Below are 7293 nucleotides of genomic sequence, written 5' to 3'. Positions count from 1 at the left end.
TTCTCTGGCCTTCCATAAATATTTCAAAACTAAAATTAGCCAGATCGGTTTGGCCCTTCTCGACTTTTTCGAGACTAACGACACAAATTGTTTGTATGGGTGATTAGAAAATTGTGAATTTAAGACTTTTTCATGCAATTTTTCTAATTTTTCTCTCCGTAAGAACCATCCCGGTACCTCTAAAAACATGCTGAACAAAGAATTTGTGAAATCGGTTCAGCGGTTCTCGAGTTATGCGCTTAGCAACACATTTTGCGATTCATTTTTATATTATAGATTATATATTAGTTATTGCTTTATCTATACCGATCGAGGTATACAATTCAGCTAGAGAGCTTTTTCTACAATTTGGAAAATTGTGTATTCGAGTTTCAAACTACCGCGAAAGTTGAGAACAAAAGTTTTAGACACACGGCTCTACTAATAGAGTATGGACAATTGGAGCAGGATAGATATATATAGATAATAGCAAGTGAAAGTCGATGATAATAAATAATAGAAGAAAGTTTTAATAGAGAGAGTGACAAATAGTTAAAAGTACTAAGGTGTCATTTAATGAGAAAAGATCAATAGAATTTAACCATAAAGAGAGGGATTCAAAATAAGGCAATGAGAGAGATACTAAAATATGTTAAGGAAAAGAGAATTAAATTAATTTAATTAAAAAATGGAGAGGAAAACAAAAAGAGAGTGATATAGAATAGAGAGAGAATGTGAGAGAAGGAGAGAAATAAAAAAAGTATTTATCTAAAAAGAAAATGAATGAAATGAGTGAGATGCAGATCATTTAGGAAGCAGATATTTAAAAACGAATTCAGTGGAAAAGTGTAAACAATTGAAAGTAATTTGATACGAGATAGAATTTATCAACTAAATAACACATATTTTTTACAACAATTTGGCTAACAAAAACTGCACATTTGATTGCTTCATCGCATCAACGCCAATGGCGGCTTAGCTGTCATTGCTTGTCGGCATACAAAAATCAAAATCGAATTGGCAAACAACAACTGAGGCAGCAATTGTAGGTGAAATAGCGAAAGAGAATGAGCTGGAAGAGAAGATTGGGAAATCTAATTCCCTAAAGTGACATAAAATCCTTTTTTTTCGATACAGAACTGCTGCATACAAACGCATATAAAAGATTGGACAAGAAAAAGGCGCACAAATACTAGTAGCAGAAGCTTGTAGAGAAAGAGAAAGGGAGAGAGGGAGACTGAACTGAAGAGGGGAACGGCAGGCCAAAGAATTGAACAAGTGATATGTGTGTAAAGGAGGCAGTTTGCTGAGTCAGCACACTTGACCAGTTGGCTAGTTGCCAGTTGACCACTTAGTTGGTAGCAATAACCCAAGTAACAACTACAACAACAAAAATGTAAAACAGAAAAATTGTAAGGCCATTAAAGTCAGCCTACACGATTTTCTGGCTGAGGGCGAGAGAGTGCAAGAAGATGAGGGAAGAGAAAGGGAAATAGTTTGCATGTATGCGTAAGATTTTGAGCAAACAAAAATGCAAATATGAGCCAGAAAGCTTGAAGGGAGAGAGAGAGAGAGAGAGAGTATAAAAACACGTACCATTAGGCAGCTATGTCCACGACGGAAGACCAAAGATAGATTCAAGTTTACAATGCGGTAACTTAAAATGACCGTCGCAAGTGTCCACAGACATACAAATGCATTCAAGTGTGTCCGCTTTTGCTTACCTTGCACGTATGCAGGCTGCATACAGAAACAACTGAAGTGATCAAGTGTATGAGGGAGGCTGATTGGGGGGGACCGGTGCTGTTAGGCTGCTGATTGCATGGACCTAGCTGATTGGGACCCAAGTGAATTGGCTGAGGTTGACTGGACAAGTGTGTATATAAAAACAGCATAACAACAACAACAAGTCCGAGGGAATGATAGTAAAACACAGGAACAAACTTGACGAACAACAACAACAACTGAAGCAACGGCAATATAATAAAAAGTACAAAATAAAAATAGCAGAAAAATCTACCAACCATGAGAAAATAAAGATAAAGCAACAACAATAAGAAAATATCCAAAAACATCATGAAAGGCGATAAAATGTGTTTCATCCTAAGAATAAGCTGTGTGGATACGCTGATTCTCTTTTCGACTCACTAATATACCCACTTGCTTTTCTACAGGTTAGTTCGGTTTCTTTGACGCATTAGACACATTCTTGATTATTCTATATACAGACTGACTGTTCTCCGAACGGGCTGCGCACATGCAGTGGGGTTTTCTCTTAGTTGACAACCAGGGCAATTGACCTAGCAGCTTCTAATCAGTTTAACAAAGAGGGTGGAGCACGCAAAATGTATAATTTTATTTTAATGCATCCAAAATATTGGGGAATGCTTCAGCCAATGCTAAACCGACGACTCTACAAGGTTCCATGGTGCTTAGTTTCACATACTTTATTTTTGCTCCTCATCAAACATTGTCGCAACAGAAGTGGTGAAAATATATAATCTATAGAATTCACACAAGCAGATGGTTTTTGTCAAGGAATGTATGTATGATGAGCAATAACTTAATAAAGTACTGTATCTCAGCTTCAAGGTTTATTGAATTAAAATAAAAAGTCTGCGGTACAGCAAAACCGCAATTGTTAATTTTTTCCTTTTCTTTATTCCTTCGTTCTTAACTACTAACCACACATTTTCTTTGCGATACTCTGAACTAGACTTCTTATCTAACGACTTGTGTGCATTTTTGCACTTTTGAGGTTCGCAAGCAAATATAAATGATATTCAAATTCCAAAGTGTCTCTCATATAATATATGACAAGTCCAATACTAAGCTAGTCTCACCCACTAGCTATTTGCATTGATGCTTAATGTGCGCTTTTCCTTTGTTTTACTTGGTCTCTTCACCGTTAACCACTTTTAATTTTTTTTTTTTTTAATTTACTTCTTCTTTGCTACACCAACATTTCTTCTCACACTATTTTTTTTTTTCCAAAGCTAGCTTCTGTGACATCTTTTTCTGCTTTTACATCATTCTTTTTTATCTTCTTTAGTGTTTCTGTCTATGGGTGTTAGTTTGCTTGCGCCGTCTGTTTACTCGACTCATTTACTCGACCCGACTGTTTACTCGACTTACCATGCTCTTAGTCAAACAATTTTATTTGAATTTCTTCAGTGTATGTGCACATATCTAGTATACTCATATACGAGTATTATGTATTAAGGGCTTTAAGCATGACTTTGTATAATCTTTGCCTCGTAGTTTTTGTTTAGCTACTCCGAGTGCGTAGACATCTCGCATAATTGAAGAAGTAGAATAATTGAGATGAGCTTGTTAAGCGGCCTTTCGCTTTTATTTTTCTGACATTCCCTTTAATATGCTCACTTTTTTATGGTCTTTTAACTTTGTATACCCTAAATGGGTTTCTAATTTTTGTAGAGGTAATTGACGAGGAAAGTCAATTGCTTTTATGAGTATATGCTAACTTAATTGTTAGCTGAATGGATAAAAATGACGATTGTGGGAGATGAGGAAATACAATTTTTGTTCGAAAATTGTAAGAAACTTTTTTGGATATGACAGACTATTAATAGTGGCAGAGATGAAAAAGTGAACATGGTTCTGAATCTGTGAGCATACTTAAAGCTGGAAAACTTATAGAAATGGTTCTAATCCGCAACATATGTAGAATAACGGAATATAGTTCGATTAACGGTGGAATAGTCTCCTAATGCCGACCAACTAGTCGTATGAGATTCTAAAGAAGTGCGGTTTTATTTACTGAAGTGATTATTTTGGTTCCCTGAAGGGGCCTTAAACCATATCGACTAATACAGAATTATGAAATCGGATTAGATTTTTCAGCTTTGAAGACGTTGTAATGGTAAAATTGCCGCTTAGAAACAGCTATTCGTCCAATTGCAGCAATCACGATTTCTAGTATCAAACTTAAGAATCCATCACGCATACTTTGTAAAAGACCAGAATCTATACCTTATTAACTATATGACAATTATTTTAATTTTACTTTTCAAAGAAGAGCTGATTGATATTCCTTCGAAGGCTTGTTCGAGTTCTCATACTCAGTTATATTGCCCTAAGGATAAATATGACTTTATAAATCGGGGAAGATCCTCGTATGTCTTCAAAGGCTAGATCTTTATACATCGAAGATGAAAAAATCTGTTTATTACTGAAGTTGCATTCTTAGTGATAGCAAGGCAAGAGATACCTCTTCTAGAGTCCTTCACAATATTGGAAGAACTGGCGATTTACAACTCGCAACCTCTTGGTTCAATAATCCAACTAAGAATTGATATTTGGGTTGCTTATGCTTGGCCTTTGAAAGTTATCTACCAAGCAAGTCAATTTGTCGGAAACTTAAGCTTATGCTTGGCCTTTGAAAGTTATCTACCAAGCAAGTCAATTTGTCGGAAACTTAAGCCTTAGACAAATTCAAATCGATCCGTTTATAAAACAATACGGGCACAGAAGCTCATCATTGCTGGTTGATGTATTCGAGATCCTTGGGAACTCAAATTCTTAGAGTCGCATTTCAAATTAAATTAACGGTTTGACTGCTTTGTTGCTAACCTCTAAAAATCTTTACTTTGTCTGTAAGTTTGTCTTAACTCAGAATACTATAGGCTTAGGTCTACGTAAAAACGCTGACTTAAGAGATGTAATGTAATCTTAAGGATCTCCTTTACTGTAAAATTTGTCGATATTTAATGATTTGTGGCTTGAAGCTCCATCTTGAAAGAAAAATAAGATGTATTCTCGAACTTGTTAGACTGAAAATCTTACAGAAGTGGCTTCTTTCGTATTCTTTTCTACTGTAGTTTTTAGTTTATTTAAATGAAACTCATTGCAAAATCAAATACGCTAAAGTACTTAAAATTTCAAGTCAACGTGAGGCAAGCAAAGCAATTATCTCCATTTAATGCCGACTTCAAAACTAGTTTTGTATTTATTTTCTACTTGCATTTAGCAACAATTTTGTAAATTTGCTTAACTATGTAGGAAAAAGTTTCACAAATTATCGCACTTTATTTGCACACAACAATGGCAATAAGAAGTGTGCCACTACGCCACCATTTCACCCGAAGCATCTGCATATCAAGCGCACTCGAGCTGGCTGGCAGGCAGCAAGAAAGCAAAGCTTGTTTAATCCTCCAATCGAAAGTGTTTTGTAAACAGCATACAATGCCATGAAGCGGTGAAAAGAATAAGAAACAGCTGGAGAGAAACAAACAACAAACAGCTGCACCGACACATGCATTTGTCGACAGAGGGCGCAAGGCCACGTAATTTATAGCTGTTGCATGATTCTTCCTTCTTTTTATTTCTTTCTCTTGCTTGTTGTTATTGCTTATTGCGCTATCTGTACTTTGCTTTTTTCTCACGGTATGACATGCTAAATTTTTTCTAAAGAAAACTAATTTCGCAAAAAAAATCTAACCACTCATTTAGTACATGAATACAATCCGGAAAAGTCTCATATGACATTACATACTTGAAAGATACTGGAATGGACATGAAAGTTTCATCCATTGAGGTTTCCATGTCGGCTAAGAAGAGCTCGATAGAACTTGAAGCTTCCTAAAAGCTTTCAAAAAACTGTTTTTCTTTTACAAAATTTGATTTTGAAATGAATTGTGTAGTAACTTATAGATTATGATTTTGGTCAAAGAAAATCGAATCGTTTATATCAAAGTCAGAGAACTGCAAAACTCAATTTTTCCTTGAATCAGCTCATACGCAAAAGTTTCTATTCAATTCCAATCACTGAGCGAAACACAGCGTTGAGTAAAAAACAGCTCATGTTGCCGCACCGCTCATTAGCGTACAATGTGAGCCTTCGGTCCGCTTTGCTCACGTTCGCTCACTTCACGAAATTTTTAGCTCACTTTCGATCAGTGATTGGCAGTGAATAGAAACTTTTGCGTATGAGCTGATTCAAGGAAGAAGTGAGTTCTGCAGTTCTCTGGTATGTATATTGTTTTTGTATGCTTTGTTCGCGATCAGCTTATGCGTCACATGCATTGCACTAAGAATTTGGTACACATTGTGTTCTATTGTTGAATGTGCTCATACCCATTTAGTTTGTTCATAGGCGTTGAGTTTGCTCTTTTGTGTTTTTGTTTTCATTCAACACTATCATTGTTGAGCCGAATGAGCGAACGCCTGAGTAGAGCTGTTTCAACACGAGCGTGAATAAACTCAGCAAGCAAACGAATTTACCGGAATTGAGCTGAATTTAGCTCAGTAGCGAAAACATTCACGAATGCCAGTTTGAGCGCTTGAGCCGAATGGGCTGATAGTTCGGGTATTGTTGGTGCATGAACATTGAAATCTTTGGAACCCGTGTTGTTCTCGATTTAGTGTTGGCAGTTTTATTCCCTGTAAATTATATGATCGATACTTTCCAAATGAGTTTAGGAAACGCTGAGATCTTTAGACTGTAGACAGGCAGACTCCATGAGATCGCAGAGAGCCAAACTGGGCTCGCATGAAACCACCGAATACTGCTCGAACTACCCACTCCGCCTAGAAAGGATGAAAAAAGTTCAGTCTGAGCCATTCAATCTCGTGAGCTCTGTTGCATTTCATTGACTGTTCTTAGTCCTTTTGAATTATTATTCTCTTACTGCCGATAATGTCTTTTGGGAAACCATATTAATTACAGAGTAAAAATCAATACACTTTTTATGCGATTCCATACCTGAAATGAACTCAGCAGCAAGATAATTAATGATTAAGCAGAACTGTGTTCAATTCAGAAAGCACTAACGACATTTCTATAACTAATGGTGTTTGTAGTATTCATTTTCTTCGCGACCGTAGTCAAATTCACAATTTTTTTATTTTTATTATATGTGTTTTAACAATTATAGGGTATGAAGTTGGGTTTAAATATATAGAAGGACATGAAAGTTTAAAGAACGCCATTGGTTAGCTCCTTTATTAAGAGATGATTTTTATTGAAAGCTTCTAGTTTAGTGTTTCAACATTGAATAGTGGTTTAGACAACCGTAAGATCGCTTCAGAGTTCGAAGTAATCTTGGAATATGAACCAATACCAAGAGTAACGATGTGAAGAAGTATAGAAGAGTTAGATATAGAATTAATTTCGTGATACAGATGGAAGGCAGACTGTAATGCGGATGATAAAGCTTTCCCAAAAGTCGGTGAATTGAGAGTCCTAAGAAAGACAAGAGAAATCCATCCTAAAGAGATTGAAAGGTTTCTGAACTCACATCAATCCTACAGAACTCTGACTGCTTAAGAATACTCTTTAAAAATAAGACAGTT

Source organism: Zeugodacus cucurbitae, chromosome 5, assembly GCF_028554725.1.
Source record: "Zeugodacus cucurbitae isolate PBARC_wt_2022May chromosome 5, idZeuCucr1.2, whole genome shotgun sequence".
Taxonomy (NCBI): Eukaryota; Metazoa; Arthropoda; class Insecta; order Diptera; family Tephritidae; genus Zeugodacus; species Zeugodacus cucurbitae.
The sequence above is the reverse complement of the archived record's forward strand: the minus strand, read 5'-3'. Positions refer to the sequence as shown.